The 22,515-nt window shown below is 47.8% G+C and overlaps 1 long non-coding RNA gene across 1 annotated transcript; it reads left to right on the top strand.

Annotated features, from left to right (window-relative positions):
• Positions 1-1,042: 1,042 nt before the first annotated feature.
• Positions 1,043-21,569, top strand: LOC310880206. Its single transcript, XR_014571532.1, has 2 exons — positions 1,043-1,890; positions 21,468-21,569. It is a non-coding gene; the product is annotated as an uncharacterized lncRNA (long non-coding RNA).
• The last annotated feature ends 946 nt before the right edge of the window (positions 21,570-22,515 follow it).

Here is a 22,515-nt window from a genome sequence, read left to right as displayed (position 1 = left end):
ATTCTGTGCAGTGAGTGCAGAGAGTGCACTGGCACCACCTGTGATGCAGTACAGTGTGTCCAGTGAGTGCACTGGCACCACTGGGGATGCAGTGCTGTGACTCCGGAGAGCGCACTGGCACCACTGGGGATGCAGTGTAGTCAGTCCAGTGAGTGCACTGGCACCACTGGGGATGCAGTGCAGTGAGTGCAGAGAGTGCAATGGCACCAATGGGGATGCACTTCAGTGAGTCCAGAGAGTGCACTGGCACCACTGGGTATGCAGTGCAGTGAGTCCAGAGATTGCACTGGCACCACTGGGGATGCAGTGCTGTGACTCCAGAGAGCGCACTGGCACCACTGGGGATGCAGTGCAGTGAGTCCAGAGAGTTCACTGGCACCACTGGCAATGCACTTCAGTTTGTCCAGAGAGTGCACTGGCACCACTGGGGATGCAGTGCAGTGAGTCCAGAGAGTGCACTGGCACCACTGGGGATGCACTGCAGTGAGTCCAGAGAGTGCACTGGCACCACTGGGGATGCACTGCAGTGAGTCCACAGAGTGCACTGGCACCACTGGGGCTGCAGTGCAGTGAGTCCAGAGAGTGCACTGGCACCACTGGGGATGCACTGCAGTGAGTCCAGAGATTGCACTGACACCACTGCGGATGCAGTGCAGTGAGTCCAGAGAGTGCACTGGCACCACTGGGGATGCACTACAGTGAGTCCACAGAGTGCACTGGCAGCACTGGGGATGCAGTGCAGTGAGTCCAGAGATTGCACTGGCACCACTGGGGATGCAGTGCAGTGAGTGCAGAGAGTGCACTGGCACCACTGGGAATGCACTTCAGTGAGTTCAGAGAGTGCACTTGCACCACTGGGGATGGGTTTCAAGCTAACTGCATTAACCGCTCATGCTTCTTTCTTATGAGACGTTAGTAAACCAATTACATAGCCTTGTCAAGACTAAATCACAGGTAAAAATCCTGTACATCTCATGTGGCCAACCACTCCCAACTAGGATTCCAAGAACCAGGAGGTTCGGTGAAAATAGGGCTAGTGCTATTAGAGGGGTGATTATTAGGGTAAGCCCTAAGCTGTCTTTAATGGAGAAGTATGGGTGGAATGGGATTTTGTCGCAGTCTGATACGATTCCTAGTGGGTTATTTGAGCCTGATTCGTGTAGGAAGGTTAGGTGGACTAGGGTGATTCCTGCAATTAGGAAGGGCAGTAGGAAGTGGATGGCGAAGAATCGGGTTAAGGTTGGATTGTCTACTGAGAATCCTCCTCAGGCTCATTCTACTAGAGTTTGCCCAATGTACGGGATGGCTGAGAATAGGTTGGTGATTACGGTGGCCCCTCAGAATGACATTTGTCCTCATGGTAGGACATACCCTACGAAGGCAGTTGCTATTAGGGTGAGTAGGAGGGTTACTCCTGTGTTTCAGGTTTCTTTGTATAGGTAGGAGCCGTAGTAGAGGCCTCGTCCGATGTGTAAGTAGATGCAGATAAAGAAGAGCGAAGCACCGTTGGCGTGGAGGTTGCGGATGAGCCATCCGTACTGGACGTCTCGGCATGTGTGAGCTACTGAGGAGAAGGCGAGTGAAGTGTCTGCGGTGTAGTGTATGGCTAGTAGCAGGCCTGTTAGGATTTGTGTGGCTAAGCAGATGGCTAGAAGGGAGCCGAAGTTTCATCAGGCAGAGATGTTGGAGGGGGCGGGTAGGTCGATTAGGGAGTTGTTGATTATTTTTAGTAGGGGATGGGATTTGCGGATGTTAGGGGCCATTAGTGAGTCTGTGTGTTATTAGGATTATTACCAGGATGGAGAGGGCGAAGGATCCTAGGTAGGCCTTAATTAGCCCTGTGTGTATTGAGGTTGCGGCTTTGCTTGCGGCTACTTGTAGTTCAGCAAGGCCCTCTGGCCCTATTTTTTTGAGTCAGGAGAGGTCGATCAAGTGTAGGGCAATGTTTTGTCCCTTTTCTAGTAGGTTTTTGGAGAAGAATCGGTGTACTAGGGGGTTGAAGTACCCTAATGCAGAGGAGAAGTTTATGAGGGGGTTTGGTTTGGGGTGAGTGAGGGTGTGTGTTATGCTCGATAGTTCTAGGGCTAGGATGATTCCTAGGATTGTTATGAGGATGGCAGCGGTTTTGGTGATAAGGGGTATGGTTATTGGGGGGGTTTTGGTTGGTGTGATGAAAGAGGTAATGATTATTCCTGCTGTAATGCTGCCTAGGGCGAGTCGGGTTAGGGGGGCGGTGATTAGTGGGTTGTTTTCGTTTATTGATACTATTGGGGGGATTCGGGTTTGTCCAGCTTGGACTAGGATGGTTATGCGGATGCTGTAGGTTGCGGTGAATGCTGTGGCTATAAGGGTTAGGAGTAGGGCTCAAGTATTTAGGTATGATGTGTTTAAGCTTTCGATGATGAGGTCTTTTGAGTAGAATCCGGCTAGGAATGGGGTTCCTATCAGCGCCAGGTTTCCGATGGTTAGGCAGGAAGTAGTGACTGGGAGTATTTTCTGTAGGCCTCCTATCTTTCGGATATCTTGTTCTCCGTTTAGGTTGTGGATGATAGACCCTGAGCATAGGAATAGTATGGCTTTAAAGAAGGCATGGGTTGAGATGTGTAGGAAGGCTAGTTGTGGGAGGTTTAGTCCGATAGTGACTATTATTAGTCCTAGTTGGCTGGATGTTGAGAAAGCAATGATTTTTTTGATGTCATTTTGGGTTAGGGCGCATGTGGCAGCGAATAGGGTTGATAGAGCACCTAGGCATAGGCAGGCAGTTAGGGCTGTCTGGTTGGTGGCTAGCAGGGGGTGCATGCGGATGAGCAGGAAGATTCCGGCTACTACTATGGTACTGGAGTGCAGTAGGGCTGATACTGGGGTGGGGCCTTCTATTGCTGCGGGCAGTCATGGGTGGAGTCCAAATTGGGCGGATTTTCCTGCGGCTGCGAGGATTAATCCTATGAGGGGGAGGATTGGGGTTTGGTGGGGGTGTACGGCTTGTTGGATCTCTCAGGTGTTGAATGTTGAAGCTAGTCATGCTATGCTCAGGATCAGTCCGATGTCTCCGATTCGGTTGTAGATTACGGCTCGTAGGGCGGCGGTGTTGGCATCTGCTCGGCCTTGTCATCAGCCGATGAGAAGGAAGGACATGATTCGTACTCCTTCCCAGCCTACGAATAGGAGGAATATGTTGTTTGCGGTTGTTAGGAGGAGTATGGCGACTAGGAATGTCAGTAGGTAGGTGAAAAATTTTGTTACGTATGGCTCTGAGGCCATGTATCATATGGCGAATTGTAGGATTGATCATGTTACAAATAGGGCGATTGGAAGAAATGTTATTGAGTATTGGTCTATTTTTAGGCTCAGGGGGATTTTAAAGTTTATAATGAATTTTCACTCCCAGTGGCAGGTGACAGATTCTACTCCCGAGTAGATGAATGCGGTTGTAGGGGCTAGGCTAATTAGGAATGCGGTTTTAACAGCGCGGGTGGTGGCTTGTGGGGTGTTTTTAAAGTTTTTAAATAGAAATGGCAGGATGATTGGGGTTAGGAGGATTGTCAGCGTGAGTAGTGTGAGGGAGTTGATTAGTAGTGTGGGGTTCACTCCTTTTACTTGGATTTGCACCAAGATGGGTGGTTCCTAAGACCAGTGGATTGCTGTTATCCTTTAAAAGTAAGGGGGCTGAGGTTTTAGGCTCAGATGTAAGAGTTAGCAGCTCTTGTTGGTTAAACCCTCCCCTCGGCAGGTAAGAAGGTTTGAACTTCTATTCTTAGAATCACAGTCTAATGTTTGGTTTAAACTATACTTGCATGAGGGGATTCCGGAGATCAGTTCGGGTTTGAGGATTAGGAGGAATATTGGGATAATGTGGAGTGTTATGAGCAGGTGTTCTCGCGTGGTTGAGTTTTGCATAGATGTGATGTGGGAGGGGATTGAGCCTCGTTGGGTCATTAGTAGTATGAATAAGGTGTAGGAGGCGGTTAGTAGGGTTGCGATTCCTGTTAGGATGATCGTGAAGGCAGATCAGTTGAATAAGGTGATTATAATGGTTAGCTCTGCTATGAGGTTTGTTGTTGGGGGTAAGGCTATGTTTGTTAGATTGGCCAGCAATCATCAGGTAGCTATGAGTGGTAGGAGAGGTTGTAGGCCTCGTGTGAGTAGTAGAATTCGGCTGTGCGTACGTTCATAGTTTGTGTTGGCTAGGCAGAATAGTATGGAGGAGGTTAGTCCATGGGAAATTATTAGGATCATTGCCCCTGAGAATGATCAGTGGGTTTGGATTATTCCTGCGGCGATAACTAGGCCTATGTGGCTAACGGATGAATAAGCGATTAGTGATTTTAGGTCTGTCTGTCGTAGGCAGATTGAGCTAGTCATTAGGGCGCCTCATAGGGCCAGGGTTAGGAAGGGGTAGTGCAGGAGGTTGGACAGTGGGCCCATAAATAGAGTGACTCGTATAATTCCGTATCCTCCTAGCTTTAGTAGTAGGGCGGCGAGGAGTATTGAGCCTGCGATGGGTGCTTCTACGTGGGCTTTTGGCAGTCAGAGGTGTAGGCCGTATAGTGGGGCTTTTACTATGAATGCTATGAGCAGTGCTAGACCTGATAGTATTCCTGTCCATGAGGTGGATAGGGTTGGGTGGGTTAGTTGTAGGGTTGGCAGGTGCAGGGTGCCAATTTTCACGTATAGGTGTATGATTGTGATTAGCAGGGGTAGAGAGCTTACTGGCGTGTAGAATAGCAGGTAGATGCCAGCGCTTAGGCGTTCTGGTTGGTTCCCCCATCGGGTGATTAAGATTAGGGTGGGAATGAGGGTTGCTTCAAATGAGATGTAAAATAGTGCTAGTTCTGTGGTGGAAAAGGCTAGTAGGATGAATGGCTGGACTGCGACTAAGGTTGAGATAAAGATTCGTTTGCGTTGTAGGGGTTCTTGTTGCAGGTGGTTTTGGCTTGCTATGATTATGAGTGGGAGTAGTCAGCAGGATAGTACTAGGAGGGGGGATGAGATTTGGTCAATTCCTGTTCAGTTGGATAAAAATTTGTAGGGGTAGTAGGTTGGGATTAATCACTGTAGGCTTAGGGCAGCGATTAGGAGGCTGTATAAGGTGGTGTTAGTCCATAGAAATTTTGGTGGAGACAGCAGGGCTGTTGGAAGAAGTATGATTGTGGGTAGGATGATTTTTAGCATTGCAGGAGGTTTAGGTTGTGTAGATGGTCGGAGCCATGTGTGCGGGTGGAGGCTACTAGGATGGCCAGGCCTGTGCCCGCCTCACACGCTGAGAAGGTTAGCATGAGAATTGGTACCATGGTGAATGAGGAGACTTGGTTTTCGATGGATCATATTGATAGGCCTACGAATATCGATAATATTATGCTTTCAAGGCATAGTAGGGCGGATACTAGGTGGGTTCGGTGGAAGGCTAGTCCTAGTCCGCTGAAAATGAAGGCTGAGTAGAAGCTTAAATGTAGGGGCGACATAAGAAAGTTACAGGGTTGGCTGTAATCTGCTGGGTCGAAACCAGCTATCTTTTTGGTTAGACTAACTTTCTGTTATTCTGCTCATTCTAGGCCCCCTTGAATTCACTCGTAGGCCAGTCCGAGTGTTAGGAGAAGGAGGATCACTACAGTTCAGGTGAGGGTCATTAGGGGGGATTGGAGTTGGACGGCTCATGGCAGGGGGAGTAGGAGGGCGATTTCTAGGTCGAATAGGACGAACAGGATGGCTACTGAGGAAGAATCGGACTGAGAATGGTAATCGAGCAGATCCAAGTGGGTCGAATCCACATTCGTACGGTGAGAGTTTCTCTGAGTCGGGGTTTATTTGGGCGAGTCAGAAGTTTAATGCGGTTAGGGCGGCGCTTAGGATTGATGATAGGGCGAATATGAACATGAGTGCGTTCATTGCTCTCCTCTGGGTTTATACCAGATTCTAGAGATTGGAAGTCAATTGTAATTAATATACTAGAAGAGCAAGATCCTCATCAGTAGATGGTTATGTAGAGGAATAGTCAGATGACGTCTACGAAGTGTCAGTATCAGGCTGCTGCCTCGAATCCGAAGTGGTGGTCTGATGTAAAGTGGAACTTGATCAGTCGGAAGAGGCAGACGGTCAGGAAGGAGGATCCGATGATTACGTGGAGTCCGTGGAATCCAGTGGCAACGAAGAAGGTAGATCCGTAGACGCTATCGGCGATTGAGAATGGGGCTTCGTGGTATTCTATTGCTTGTAGGGCTGTGAAGTAGAATCCCAGGAGGATCGTTAGGGTTAGGGCGTGGATGGCGTGTTTTCGGTTTCCTTCTGTGATGCTGTGATGGGCTCACGTTACGGTAACGCCTGAGGCTAGTAGGATGGCTGTGTTTAGTAGGGGGACTTCTATCGGGTTGAGTGGTTTAATTCCTGTTGGGGGTCATTGGCCTCCTAGTTCTGGGGTTGGGGCCAGGCTCGAGTGGAAGAACGCTCAGAAGAACCCTAAGAAGAAGAATGCTTCGGATGTGATGAAAAGGATTATGCCGTATCGTAGGCCTTTTTGGACTGTGGGAGTGTGATGGCCTTGGAAGGTGCTTTCTCGTACAATGTCTCGTCATCATTGGAGTATTACTAGGAGTATTGAGATGAGGCCTAGGGTTAGTAGTATGGATGAGTTGTAGTGGAATCACATGATTAATCCTGAGGTTGTGAGTAGGGCGGCGGCTGCCCCGAAGATTGGTCAAGGGCTTGGGTCAACTATGTGGTATGAGTGTGCTTGGTGTGCCATTAGATGTTTTCTTGTAAGTATAGGCTTAGAAGGAGCACGAAGACGTAGGCCTGGATTATGGCTACTGCTACTTCTAGGATGGTTAGGAGTAGTAGGATGATTATTGTTAGGATGGATACTGCAGGAAGGGTGGGTATTAATGCAATGGAGGCTGTAGAGATGAGTTGGATGAGTAAGTGTCCTGCTGTAAGGTTGGCTGTAAGGCGGACTCCGAGGGCTAGGGGGCGGATTAGTAGGCTGGTTGTTTCGATCAGGATTAGTGCGGGGATTAGGGGTGTAGGGGTACCTTCGGGTAATAGGTGGGCTAAAGAGGCTGATGGTTGGTTTCGTAGGCCTGTTAGTAGTGTGGCGAGCCATAGTGGGAAGGCTAGGGCTATGTTCATAGATAGTTGGGTGGTTGGGGTGAATGTATATGGAAGGAGGCCTAGAAGGTTGATTGTAAGAAGTATGATTATTAGGGATGTAAATATTATGGCTCATTTGTGGCCATTTTTGTTGAGTGGGACTATTAGTTGTTTTGTGATTAGGTGAAGGAGTCATGTTTGGATAGTAGAAAGGCGGTTGTTGATTCATCGGTTGTTTGGGGACGGGAATAGTAGGGCTGGGAAGAGTAGGGATAGTAGGATTAAGGGGATGCCGAATAGATTGGGGCTGGAAAATTGGTCAAAGAAGCTTAGGTTCATGGTCAGGATCATGGTGTGGGTTTGGTAGTGAGGGAGGTCTTATTTGATGGGGGGTTGGTTGTGGTGAAGGCTAGTAGTTTTGGTTGGATGAGGAGTGCTAGGGTTAATCAGGTTATAATTATGATTGAAAATCATGGTGCGGGGTTAAGCTGTGGCATATCATTAAGGAGGGGGAAGTCCCTCTTTGGCTAGCTTAAAAGGCTAGTGCTGTTGCATAGCTTCTTAATGATTAGGATGATGATAGAAGGGACGATCAGGCCTCGAAATGTGGGAGTGGGGTTGATTCTACTACAATGGGTATGTAGCTGTGATTAGCCCCGCAAATTTCTGAGCATTGTCCGTAAAAAATCCCAGGCCGGGTGGTAATGAATGAAGTTTGGTTTAGTCGGCCTGGGATTGCGTCTGTTTTAACTCCGAGCGTTGGGACTGCTCAGGAGTGGAGTACGTCTCCTGCAGTAATGATCACGCGGATGGGGGATTCTATTGGGATAACTACGCGGTGGTCAACTTCTAGCAGTCGGAAGTGGCCGTTGGGTAAGTCTGGGGTGGGCACTATGTAGGAGTCGAATGATAGGTCTTTGAAGTCTGTGTATTCGTAGCTTCAGTATCATTGGTGGCCGATGGCTTTTAGGGTGAGGTCTGGTTCATCGATTTTGTCCATTATGTAGAGGATTTGTAGGGATGGGAGGGCGAGGAGTACCAGGACGATAGCAGGTAGGATTGTCCAGATCAGCTCTACTTCTTGGGCGTCTACAGCATTGGACGAGAGTTTTTCTGTTAGTATGTGGGCTAAAAGGTAGAGAACTAGGCTGCAGATAGCTAGGGCAACGATTAGGGCGTGGTCGTGGAATTCAACGAGTTCTTCTATGATGGGTGATGAGGCGTCTTGGAATCCTAGTTGGGAGTGGTTGGCCACATGAGATGTACAGGATTTTTACCTGTGATTTAGTCTTGACAAGGCTATGTAATTGGTTTACTAACGTCTCATAAGAAAGAAGCATGAGCGGTTAATGCAGTTGGCTTGAAACCAGCATGTGAGGGTTCGATTCCTTCCTTTCTTGTACTTGGACGAAGGCCGGTTCCTCGAAAGTATGGTATGGGGGAGGGCAGCCGTGGATTCATTCAACGTTTGTGGTAGTTAGTTCTGGTTGTAGGACTTTTCGTTTGGCCGGAAAGGCTTCTCAGATGATGAATATTAGTATGATTACGGCTACTATTGAGATTAGGGAGCCGATGGAGGAAATGGTGTTTCATAGTGTGTAGGCGTCGGGATAGTCCGAGTATCGTCGGGGTATTCCTGCTAGGCCTAGGAAGTGCTGGGGGAAGAACGTTAGGTTTACTCCTGTAAATATTACCCCGAAGTGGGCTTTTGCTCATGTTTGGTGTAGGGTAAACCCAGTGAGTAGTGGGAATCAGTGAGTAAATCCTGCTAGAGGCCATCCTAGTATAGGTAGAAGGTAAGTAAGGCCAATTTGGGGCTGTAAACTAGGATGATGGCGATTCAGCCTAAGTGGGAGATGGACGAGAAGGCTAGGATTTTGCGTGTTTGTGTTTGGTTCAGTCCTATTCAGCCTCCTAGTGCTGTTGAGGCTAGGGCCATGGCGGTGAGTAGAGCTGGGTCGAGGGATTTAGATGTTAGTAGGAGCAGGGTTAGTGGGGGGAATTTTATGAGGGTCGAGAGTAGCAGGGCTGTTATTAGTGGCGATCCTTGTAGTACTTCTGGGAATCAGAAGTGAAATGGCACTAGGCCCAGTTTAATAGCGATTGCTGCTGTCAGTAGTAGACAGGAGGTTGGGTGGTTTATTTGTGTGATGTCTCATTGGCCGGTGACTCAGGCATTGGTTATGCTAGAGAATAGGACCAGGGCGGAAGCAGCTGCTTGGGTTAGGAAGTATTTCGTTGCGGCTTCTACTGCTCGTGGGTGGTGGGATTTGGCAATTAGGGGAATGATGGCTAGTGCGTTGATCTCCAGTCCTGTCCAGGCCAGAACTCAGTGGTTGCTGGAAATTGTGATTGTGGTGCCCAAGATGAGGCTGAAGGTTATGATTGGGGTCGCGTAAGGGTTCATTAGTAGAGGAGGGGGTTAAACCATCATTTTCGGGGTATGGGCCCGATAGCTTGATTAGCTGACTCTACTAGAAAATAATATAAGGGAAGTATGGAGAATTTTGATTTCTCTTGTGTGGGTTCAATTCCTACTTTTCTAAGGTCAACAGGAAATGAGAGGGCTGTTATACCTCTATGTTCACTTTATCATAGTGACCCTTTGTAGTTCAGGCACATTTCCTTATGTAAGGAGGTAGGCCTGCATAGCAGATAGGTATGCTGATGTGTCAGAGGCACAGAGCTAGTGTGAGGGGTAGGAAGTTTTTTCATAGTAGGTGCATTAGTTGGTCATATCGGAATCGTGGGTATGAAGCTCGGACCCATAAGAAACCAGAAGATAGTAGGAGGACTTTTGTGGCTAGGATGACGGGGAATAGTTCTGTGGGTGGCCCTAGGGCGCTTGGGTTTAGGAATATGATGGCTGTAAGTGTATTTATTAGCATAATGTTCGCATATTCAGCTAGGAAGAATAAGGCGAAGGGTCCTGCGGCGTATTCAACGTTAAACCCTGAGACTAGCTCAGATTCACCCTCTGTGAGGTCAAAAGGAGCTCGGTTTGTCTCTGCTAGGGTGGATACGTATCATATTATTGCTAGGGGTCATGAGGAGAAAATGAAGTATAGAGGCTCCTGTGCGACGGCAAAGGAGCTGAGTGTGTAGCTTCCGCTTAGTATGATTATTGATAGCAGGATTATGGCCAGTGTCACTTCGTATGAAATGGTCTGTGCTACTGCCCGTAGGGCTCCGATTAGTGCGTATTTTGAGTTCGAGGCTCAGCCTGATCATAGGACTGAGTAGACGGCTAGGCTTGACATGGCTATTAGGAAGAGAACTCCGAGGTTTAGATCTGCTAGGGGAAATGGGAGTGGTAGTGGTGCTCAAGTGGTGAGGGCTGGGACAAGGGCTAGTATTGGTATCAGAATGAATAGAAGTGGGGAAGAGGTAGAGGGTCGGATGGGCTCTTTGGTAAATAGTTTCAGTCCGTCCGCAAATGGTTGAAGTAGGCCAAAAGGCCCGACAACGTTAGGGCCTTTGCGGGATTGTATGTAGCTTAGGATTTTCCGTTCTACTAGGGTTAGGAAGGCTACGGCAATCAGGATTGGGATGATGTATAGGAGGGATATAATGAGGCAGCTTAGTGTTGTTATTTGAATCATGGGTGAAGCTAGGGAGAGGATTTGAACCTCTGGGGAAAGGGCTTAAGCCTTCTGCACTTGCCGGGCTCTGCCACTCTAGCTGGTCCTTTTCTAGGATTGAAAGTGGTGGGGGAAGGCCCTGTTCACGGTTTAGTTGGTTTCACTGCTTAGAGGGGGGGGGCGTGCTTGTGGTATTGGCCCCACTTTCCCGGTCCTTTCGTACTGGGGAGAGTGTGTCATAGATAGAAACCGACCTGGATTGCTCCGGTCTGAACTCAGATCACGTAGGACTGTTAATCGTTGAACAAACGAACCCTTAATAGCGGCTGCACCATTAGGATGTCCTGATCCAACATCGAGGTCGTAAACCCCCCTGTCGATATGGGCTCTTGAGGGGGATTGCGCTGTTATCCCTGGGGTAGCTTGGTCCATTAATCAATTATATTGGGTCTGGTCACTGTTAGCACTTTGAGGGGTAGCTCTAGGTAAAGAGGTATGGTCTTGTTTTTGGAGGATTTGTTCTCCTCCAAGGTCGCCCCAACCGAAAAATATCGACCAGGCTCTGCGATGGTAGTGGCCCCAGTGGGGTTGATTGAGGATTCGCGGTGGTCGTTGATTTTTAAGTTCCACAGGGTCTTCTCGTCTTATGTTCACATCCCCGCTTTTGCACGGGGAGATCAATTTCACTGATTATCTGTGAGAGACAGTTAAGACCTCGTTTAGCCATTCATACAAGTCTCGATTTATGGGACAATTGATTGCGCTACCTTTGCACGGTTAGGATACCGCGGCCGTTAAACCTAAGTCACCGGGCAGGCATCACCTTCAATACTTGTTTAATTTGCTGAAGGCTATGTTTTTGGTAAACAGTCGGGCCTTATTAATTTGCCGAGTTCCTTTCACAGATTTTAATCGCTCTTATAGGCGCTCCTGAGTCGGGTTAACAGGGTTAGTTAATACGTGGTCTTGTAGGGGTTTTTGTATCTGTCTAGGTCTGTTAATAATGTTTCTATGTAAGCTTGCGCCGTTAGAGGGGTGTGGCCCTGAGTTACTTATTTTAGCATTAATTCTCCTATATTCATAGGTTGACCTGTTTGTGATAAGGGAATCATCTTATTTTGGTATTTTTAGGTGGTGGAGCTTTGACGCACTCTTTTTTGATGGCTGCTTTAGGGCCCACGGTAGGATCAGTAGTAAGAATTATCCGCTAGTCGAGGTTGTGTCCTTTTTTAATGGAGCTGTCCCTCCATTAAATAGCTCTTAATCATCTCATTAGGGTTCAGGATGTCCGGTAGGGAGGATTAAGGGGGAACTTAGATTCGTTTCACAGGTAACCAGCTATCACCCAGCTCGGTTGGCTTTTCACCTCTACTGACAAGTCATCCCACTCTTTTGCAACAGAGACGGGTTCGCTCTCTTTAACTGCTTGAAAGTAGCTCGCTTGGGTTTCGGGGGGGCAAACTTTAGTTCACTTTGCTTGGTTGTTCTCGCTAAACCATGATGCAAAAGGTACAAGGGTTGATCTTTGCTGTCTGTCGCTTTGATTGTTTCACTGCTATTTCATCTTTCCCTTACGGTACTGGGGTCTCTATCGCGTCTAAGTGTCTTTTCTATCGCCTATACTAAGACTGTAAAATGCTTTAGTTTAATTAGTTTAGTAAATTCTTTAGTTTTGGTGTACTATTTGTGTGGTTGAGCTAGAGGGGGGGCTTCAAGACGATCCGGTCTAGTAGATATCTTTCAGGTGTAAGCTGAGTGCTTTGGTGTTATAGCTACGTCTTGATATTCTAAGTACACCTTCCGGTACACTTACCTTGTTACGACTTACCTCATCTTCAGCGTATTTATGGTATTAGTTATGTGGGATGTGGCTTTTGAGGAGGGTGACGGGCGGTATGTACGTGCCCCAGGGCCGGCTTAAAGTAGGCTCTATTGTCCCACTTTACTGCTAAATCCGCCTTCCAGAAGTGGTTTCACGCTTCTTTCCGTGTGCCCTATGAATAGGGAATGTAGCCCATTTCTTCCACTCCATAGGCTATACCTTGACCTGTCTTATTAGCGGGGTGCTATTGTGTCCACTGTTGTGCTCTCATTCGAGGTGGGCTGGCGACGGCGGTATGTAGGCTGTGTTGGCAAGGGGTGGTTGGGTTAATCGGGGATTATCGATTGTAGAACAGGCTCCTCTAGGTGGGTTTGGGGCACCGCCAAGTCCTTAGAGTTTTAAGCGTTTGTGCTCGTAGTTCTCTGGCGGATACTTCGGTAAAGTAAGTATCAAGATTTAGGGCCAGGCATAGTGGGGTATCTAATCCCAGTTTGGGCCCTGGCTTTCGTGGGTTTAAATCAGTCGTTAGTTCCTAAGATCATCTTAATGGTGTGTTTAGGTGCATCTTGGGCTTATGACAGCTCAGTTGCATTTTGATCTTAGTTAGCTAGGATAGGCATTTTACCACTCTTTACGCTGTGTCAATAGGACGGTTGATTTGGGTTTCTTGTATGACCACGGTGGCTGGCACAAGATTTACCAACCCTTGAAGTTAGGCTGTTGCTATAACTAAGTCAAGTTTGCACTCATTGCTTAATGTTAATTACTGCTGAATACCCGTGGGGGCGTGGCTTAGCGAGGCGTCTTGGGCTACTACTTGGGTGTGCCTGATACCCGCTCCTCAAGGCCTGTATGGGGGTAGGTGGTCGAGGGCGTTTACACTGGGGCGCGGATACTTGCATGTATATATTTAGCAAAAACCAACCGTAAGGTTAGGACTAAGTCTTTTGTCCGCAGGCATGTTTTATGCCATCTTGGCAACTTCAGTGCCATGCTTTGTGTTAAGCTATGTGGACGGGGGTGTGGTTAGCTGATAGTTGAGTGGTGAGTGAGAGTGAAGTATATGAAATTATTGCTTGTGTTTACTATTTTTAGTACTGGAGTTTCTCTAAGTCCTAGGACTAGGAGGAAATGGTGTTTCATAGTGTGTAGGCGTCGGGATAGTCCGAGTATCGTCGGGGTATTCCTGCTAGGCCTAGGAAGTGCTGGGGGAAGAACGTTAGGTTTACTCCTGTAAATATTACCCCGAAGTGGGCTTTTGCTCATGTTTGGTGTAGGGTAAACCCAGTGAGTAGTGGGAATCAGTGAGTAAATCCTGCTAGAATGGCAAAGACGGCGCCTATGGATAGGACGTAGTGGAAGTGGACACTATTTGTCTGATCCGTACTAATTACCGCCATCCTACTCCTTCTATCACTCCCCGTACTCGCCGCCGGTATTACAATATTACTAACTGATCGAAACCTAAACACCACATTCTTCGACCCCGCTGGAGGAGGAGACCCAATCCTGTACCAACACCTATTCTGATTCTTCGGACACCCAGAAGTCTATATTCTGATCCTACCGGGGTTCGGAATCATCTCACACGTAGTCACGTACTACTCAGGCAAAAAGGAGCCCTTCGGCTACATGGGAATAGTCTGAGCCATACTATCCATCGGCTTCCTAGGATTCATCGTCTGAGCTCACCACATGTTTACAGTAGGAATAGACGTTGATACCCGAGCCTACTTTACATCAGCCACTATAATCATTGCCATCCCTACCGGAATCAAAGTATTTAGCTGACTAGCCACCCTGCACGGAGGAACAATCAAATGAGACCCCCCCAATACTATGAGCTCTAGGATTTATCTTCCTATTTACCATCGGAGGATTAACAGGAATCGTTCTTGCAAACTCTTCCCTAGACATCGCCCTGCACGACACGTACTACGTAGTTGCCCACTTCCACTACGTCCTATCCATAGGCGCCGTCTTTGCCATTCTAGCAGGATTTACTCACTGATTCCCACTACTCACTGGGTTTACCCTACACCAAACATGAGCAAAAGCCCACTTCGGGGTAATATTTACAGGAGTAAACCTAACGTTCTTCCCCCAGCACTTCCTAGGCCTAGCAGGAATACCCCGACGATACTCGGACTATCCCGACGCCTACACACTATGAAACACCATTTCCTCCATCGGCTCCCTAATCTCAATAGTAGCCGTAATCATACTAATATTCATCATCTGAGAAGCCTTTTCGGCCAAACGAAAAGTCCTACAACCAGAACTAACTACCACAAACGTTGAATGAATCCACGGCTGCCCTCCCCCATACCATACTTTCGAGGAACCGGCCTTCGTCCAAGTACAAGAAAGGAAGGAATCGAACCCTCACATGCTGGTTTCAAGCCAACTGCATTAACCGCTCATGCTTCTTTCTTATGAGACGTTAGTAAACCAATTACATAGCCTTGTCAAGACTAAATCACAGGTAAAAATCCTGTACATCTCATGTGGCCAACCACTCCCAACTAGGATTCCAAGACGCCTCATCACCCATCATAGAAGAACTCGTTGAATTCCACGACCACGCCCTAATCGTTGCCCTAGCTATCTGCAGCCTAGTTCTCTACCTTTTAGCCCACATACTAACAGAAAAACTCTCGTCCAATGCTGTAGACGCCCAAGAAGTAGAGCTGATCTGGACAATCCTACCTGCTATCGTCCTGGTACTCCTCGCCCTCCCATCCCTACAAATCCTCTACATAATGGACAAAATCGATGAACCAGACCTCACCCTAAAAGCCATCGGCCACCAATGATACTGAAGCTACGAATACACAGACTTCAAAGACCTATCATTCGACTCCTACATAGTGCCCACCCCAGACTTACCCAACGGCCACTTCCGACTGCTAGAAGTTGACCACCGCGTAGTTATCCCAATAGAATCCCCCATCCGCGTGATCATTACTGCAGGAGACGTACTCCACTCCTGAGCAGTCCCAACGCTCGGAGTTAAAACAGACGCAATCCCAGGCCGACTAAACCAAACTTCATTCATTACCACCCGGCCTGGGATTTTTTACGGACAATGCTCAGAAATTTGCGGGGCTAATCACAGCTACATACCCATTGTAGTAGAATCAACCCCACTCCCACATTTCGAGGCCTGATCGTCCCTTCTATCATCATCCTAATCATTAAGAAGCTATGCAACAGCACTAGCCTTTTAAGCTAGCCAAAGAGGGACTTCCCCCTCCTTAATGATATGCCACAGCTTAACCCCGCACCATGATTTTCAATCATAATTATAACCTGATTAACCCTAGCACTCCTCATCCAACCAAAACTACTAGCCTTCACCACAACCAACCCCCCATCAAATAAGACCTCCCTCACTACCAAACCCACACCATGATCCTGACCATGAACCTAAGCTTCTTTGACCAATTTTCCAGCCCCAATCTATTTGGCATCCCCTTAATCCTACTATCCCTACACTTCCCAGCCCTACTATTCCCGTCCCCAAACAACCGATGAATCAACAACCGCCTTTCTACTATCCAAACATGACTCCTTCACCTAATCACAAAACAACTAATAGTCCCACTCAACAAAAATGGCCACAAATGAGCCATAATATTTACATCCCTAATAATCATACTTCTTACAATCAACCTTCTAGGCCTCCTTCCATATACATTCACCCCAACCACCCAACTATCTATGAACATAGCCCTAGCCTTCCCACTATGGCTCGCCACACTACTAACAGGCCTACGAAACCAACCATCAGCCTCTTTAGCCCACCTATTACCCGAAGGTACCCCTACACCCCTAATCCCCGCACTAATCCTGATCGAAACAACCAGCCTACTAATCCGCCCCCTAGCCCTCGGAGTCCGCCTTACAGCCAACCTTACAGCAGGACACTTACTCATCCAACTCATCTCTACAGCCTCCATTGCATTAATACCCACCCTTCCTGCAGTATCCATCCTAACAATAATCATCCTACTACTCCTAACCATCCTAGAAGTAGCAGTAGCCATAATCCAGGCCTACGTCTTCGTGCTCCTTCTAAGCCTATACTTACAAGAAAACATCTAATGGCACACCAAGCACACTCATACCACATAGTTGACCCAAGCCCTTGACCAATCTTCGGGGCAGCCGCCGCCCTACTCACAACCTCAGGATTAATCATGTGATTCCACTACAACTCATCCATACTACTAACCCTAGGCCTCATCTCAATACTCCTAGTAATACTCCAATGATGACGAGACATTGTACGAGAAAGCACCTTCCAAGGCCATCACACTCCCACAGTCCAAAAAGGCCTACGATACGGCATAATCCTTTTCATCACATCCGAAGCATTCTTCTTCTTAGGGTTCTTCTGAGCGTTCTTCCACTCGAGCCTGGCCCCAACCCCAGAACTAGGAGGTCAATGACCCCCAACAGGAATTAAACCACTCAACCCGATAGAAGTCCCCCTACTAAACACAGCCATCCTACTAGCCTCAGGCGTTACCGTAACGTGAGCCCATCACAGCATCACAGAAGGAAACCGAAAACACGCCATCCACGCCCTAACCCTAACGATCCTCCTGGGATTCTACTTCACAGCCCTACAAGCAATAGAATACCACGAAGCCCCATTCTCAATCGCCGATAGCGTCTACGGATCTACCTTCTTCGTTGCCACTGGATTCCACGGACTCCACGTAATCATCGGATCCTCCTTCCTGACCGTCTGCCTCTTCCGACTGATCAAGTTCCACTTTACATCAGACCACCACTTCGGATTCGAGGCAGCAGCCTGATACTGACACTTCGTAGACGTCATCTGACTATTCCTCTACATAACCATCTACTGATGAGGATCTTGCTCTTCTAGTATATTAATTACAATTGACTTCCAATCTCTAGAATCTGGTATAAACCCAGAGGAGAGCAATGAACGCACTCATGTTCATATTCGCCCTATCATCAATCCTAAGCGCCGCCCTAACCGCATTAAACTTCTGACTCGCCCAAATAAACCCCGACTCAGAGAAACTCTCACCGTACGAATGTGGATTCGACCCACTTGGATCTGCTCGATTACCATTCTCAGTCCGATTCTTCCTCAGTAGCCATCCTGTTCGTCCTATTCGACCTAGAAATCGCCCTCCTACTCCCCCTGCCATGAGCCGTCCAACTCCAATCCCCCCTAATGACCCTCACCTGAACTGTAGCGATCCTCCTTCTCCTAACACTCGGACTGGCCTACGAGTGAATTCAAGGGGGCCTAGAATGAGCAGAATAACAGAAAGTTAGTCTAACCAAAAAGATAGCTGGTTTCGACCCAGCAGATTACAGCCAACCCTGTAACTTTCTTATGTCGCCCCTACATTTAAGCTTCTACTCAGCCTTCATTTTCAGCGGACTAGGACTAGCCTTCCACCGAACCCACCTAGTATCCGCCCTACTATGCCTTGAAAGCATAATATTATCGATATTCGTAGGCCTATCAATATGATCCATCGAAAACCAAGTCTCCTCATTCACCATGGTACCAATTCTCATGCTAACCTTCTCAGCGTGTGAGGCGGGCACAGGCCTGGCCATCCTAGTAGCCTCCACCCGCACACATGGCTCCGACCATCTACACAACCTAAACCTCCTGCAATGCTAAAAATCATCCTACCCACAATCATACTTCTTCCAACAGCCCTGCTGTCTCCACCAAAATTTCTATGGACTAACACCACCTTATACAGCCTCCTAATCGCTGCCCTAAGCCTACAGTGATTAATCCCAACCTACTACCCCTACAAATTTTTATCCAACTGAACAGGAATTGACCAAATCTCATCCCCCCTCCTAGTACTATCCTGCTGACTACTCCCACTCATAATCATAGCAAGCCAAAACCACCTGCAACAAGAACCCCTACAACGCAAACGAATCTTTATCTCAACCTTAGTCGCAGTCCAGCCATTCATCCTACTAGCCTTTTCCACCACAGAACTAGCACTATTTTACATCTCATTTGAAGCAACCCTCATTCCCACCCTAATCTTAATCACCCGATGGGGGAACCAACCAGAACGCCTAAGCGCTGGCATCTACCTGCTATTCTACACGCCAGTAAGCTCTCTACCCCTGCTAATCACAATCATACACCTATACGTGAAAATTGGCACCCTGCACCTGCCAACCCTACAACTAACCCACCCAACCCTATCCACCTCATGGACAGGAATACTATCAGGTCTAGCACTGCTCATAGCATTCATAGTAAAAGCCCCACTATACGGCCTACACCTCTGACTGCCAAAAGCCCACGTAGAAGCACCCATCGCAGGCTCAATACTCCTCGCCGCCCTACTACTAAAGCTAGGAGGATACGGAATTATACGAGTCACTCTATTTATGGGCCCACTGTCCAACCTCCTGCACTACCCCTTCCTAACCCTGGCCCTATGAGGCGCCCTAATGACTAGCTCAATCTGCCTACGACAGACAGACCTAAAATCACTAATCGCTTATTCATCCGTTAGCCACATAGGCCTAGTTATCGCCGCAGGAATAATCCAAACCCACTGATCATTCTCAGGGGCAATGATCCTAATAATTTCCCATGGACTAACTTCCTCCATACTATTCTGCCTAGCCAACACAAACTATGAACGTACGCACAGCCGAATTCTACTACTCACACGAGGCCTACAACCTCTCCTACCACTCATAGCTACCTGATGATTGCTGGCCAATCTAACAAACATAGCCTTACCCCCAACAACAAACCTCATAGCAGAGCTAACCATTATAATCACCTTATTCAACTGATCTGCCTTCACGATCATCCTAACAGGAATCGCAACCCTACTAACCGCCTCCTACACCTTATTCATACTACTAATGACCCAACGAGGCTCAATCCCCTCCCACATCACATCTATGCAAAACTCAACCACGCGAGAACACCTGCTCATAACACTCCACATTATCCCAATATTCCTCCTAATCCTCAAACCCGAACTGATCTCCGGAATCCCCTCATGCAAGTATAGTTTAAACCAAACATTAGACTGTGATTCTAAGAATAGAAGTTCAAACCTTCTTACCTGCCGAGGGGAGGGTTTAACCAACAAGAGCTGCTAACTCTTACATCTGAGCCTAAAACCTCAGCCCCCTTACTTTTAAAGGATAACAGCAATCCACTGGTCTTAGGAACCACCCATCTTGGTGCAAATCCAAGTAAAAGGAGTGAACCCCACACTACTAATCAACTCCCTCACACTACTCACGCTGACAATCCTCCTAACCCCAATCATCCTGCCATTTCTATTTAAAAACTTTAAAAACACCCCACAAGCCACCACCCGCGCTGTTAAAACCGCATTCCTAATTAGCCTAGCCCCTACAACCGCATTCATCTACTCGGGAGTAGAATCTGTCACCTGCCACTGGGAGTGAAAATTCATTATAAACTTTAAAATCCCCCTGAGCCTAAAAATAGACCAATACTCAATAACATTTCTTCCAATCGCCCTATTTGTAACATGATCAATCCTACAATTCGCCATATGATACATGGCCTCAGAGCCATACGTAACAAAATTTTTCACCTACCTACTGACATTCCTAGTCGCCATACTCCTCCTAACAACCGCAAACAACATATTCCTCCTATTCGTAGGCTGGGAAGGAGTACGAATCATGTCCTTCCTTCTCATCGGCTGATGACAAGGCCGAGCAGATGCCAACACCGCCGCCCTACAAGCCGTAATCTACAACCGAATCGGAGACGTCGGACTGATCCTGAGCATAGCATGACTAGCTTCAACATTCAACACCTGAGAGATCCAACAAGCCGTACACCCCCACCAAACCCCAATCCTCCCCCTCATAGGATTAATCCTCGCAGCCGCAGGAAAATCCGCCCAATTTGGACTCCACCCATGACTGCCCGCAGCAATAGAAGGCCCCACCCCAGTATCAGCCCTACTGCACTCCAGTACCATAGTAGTAGCCGGAATCTTCCTGCTCATCCGCATGCACCCCCTGCTAGCCACCAACCAGACAGCCCTAACTGCCTGCCTATGCCTAGGTGCTCTATCAACCCTATTCGCTGCCACATGCGCCCTAACCCAAAATGACATCAAAAAAATCATTGCTTTCTCAACATCCAGCCAACTAGGACTAATAATAGTCACTATCGGACTAAACCTCCCACAACTAGCCTTCCTACACATCTCAACCCATGCCTTCTTTAAAGCCATACTATTCCTATGCTCAGGGTCTATCATCCACAACCTAAACGGAGAACAAGATATCCGAAAGATAGGAGGCCTACAGAAAATACTCCCAGTCACTACTTCCTGCCTAACCATCGGAAACCTGGCGCTGATAGGAACCCCATTCCTAGCCGGATTCTACTCAAAAGACCTCATCATCGAAAGCTTAAACACATCATACCTAAATACTTGAGCCCTACTCCTAACCCTTATAGCCACAGCATTCACCGCAACCTACAGCATCCGCATAACCATCCTAGTCCAAGCTGGACAAACCCGAATCCCCCCAATAGTATCAATAAACGAAAACAACCCACTAATCACCGCCCCCCTAACCCGACTCGCCCTAGGCAGCATTACAGCAGGAATAATCATTACCTCTTTCATCACACCAACCAAAACCCCCCCAATAACCATACCCCTTATCACCAAAACCGCTGCCATCCTCATAACAATCCTAGGAATCATCCTAGCCCTAGAACTATCGAACATAACACACACCCTCACTCACCCCAAACCAAACCCCCTCATAAACTTCTCCTCTGCATTAGGGTACTTCAACCCCCTAGTACACCGATTCTTCTCCAAAAACCTACTAGAAAAGGGACAAAACATTGCCCTACACTTGATCGACCTCTCCTGACTCAAAAAAATAGGGCCAGAGGGCCTTGCTGAACTACAAGTAGCCGCAAGCAAAGCCGCAACCTCAATACACACAGGGCTAATTAAGGCCTACCTAGGATCCTTCGCCCTCTCCATCCTGGTAATAATCCTAATAACACACAGACTCACTAATGGCCCCTAACATCCGCAAATCCCATCCCCTACTAAAAATAATCAACAACTCCCTAATCGACCTACCCGCCCCCTCCAACATCTCTGCCTGATGAAACTTCGGCTCCCTTCTAGCCATCTGCTTAGCCACACAAATCCTAACAGGCCTGCTACTAGCCATACACTACACCGCAGACACTTCACTCGCCTTCTCCTCAGTAGCTCACACATGCCGAGACGTCCAGTACGGATGGCTCATCCGCAACCTCCACGCCAACGGTGCTTCGCTCTTCTTTATCTGCATCTACTTACACATCGGACGAGGCCTCTACTACGGCTCCTACCTATACAAAGAAACCTGAAACACAGGAGTAACCCTCCTACTCACCCTAATAGCAACTGCCTTCGTAGGGTATGTCCTACCATGAGGACAAATGTCATTCTGAGGGGCCACCGTAATCACCAACCTATTCTCAGCCATCCCGTACATTGGGCAAACTCTAGTAGAATGAGCCTGAGGAGGATTCTCAGAAGACAATCCAACCTTAACCCGATTCTTCGCCATCCACTTCCTACTGCCCTTCCTAATTGCAGGAATCACCCTAGTCCACCTAACCTTCCTACACGAATCAGGCTCAAATAACCCACTAGGAATCGTATCAGACTGCGACAAAATCCCATTCCACCCATACTTCTCCATTAAAGACAGCTTAGGGCTTACCCTAATAATCACCCCTCTAATAGCACTAGCCCTATTTTCACCGAAACTCCTGGTTCTTGGAATCCTAGTTGGGAGTGGTTGGCCACATGAGATGTACAGGATTTTTACCTGTGATTTAGTCTTGACAAGGCTATGTAATTGGTTTACTAACGTCTCATAAGAAAGAAGCATGAGCGGTTAATGCAGTTGGCTTGAAACCCATCCCCAGTGGTGCAAGTGCACTCTCTGAACTCACTGAAGTGCATT

This window comes from Anser anser (assembly GCF_964211835.1).
Source record: "Anser anser genome assembly, chromosome: 12".
In the NCBI taxonomy this organism is placed as follows: domain Eukaryota; kingdom Metazoa; phylum Chordata; class Aves; order Anseriformes; family Anatidae; genus Anser; species Anser anser.
The sequence above is the reverse complement of the archived record's forward strand: the minus strand, read 5'-3'. Positions and strand labels throughout refer to the sequence as shown.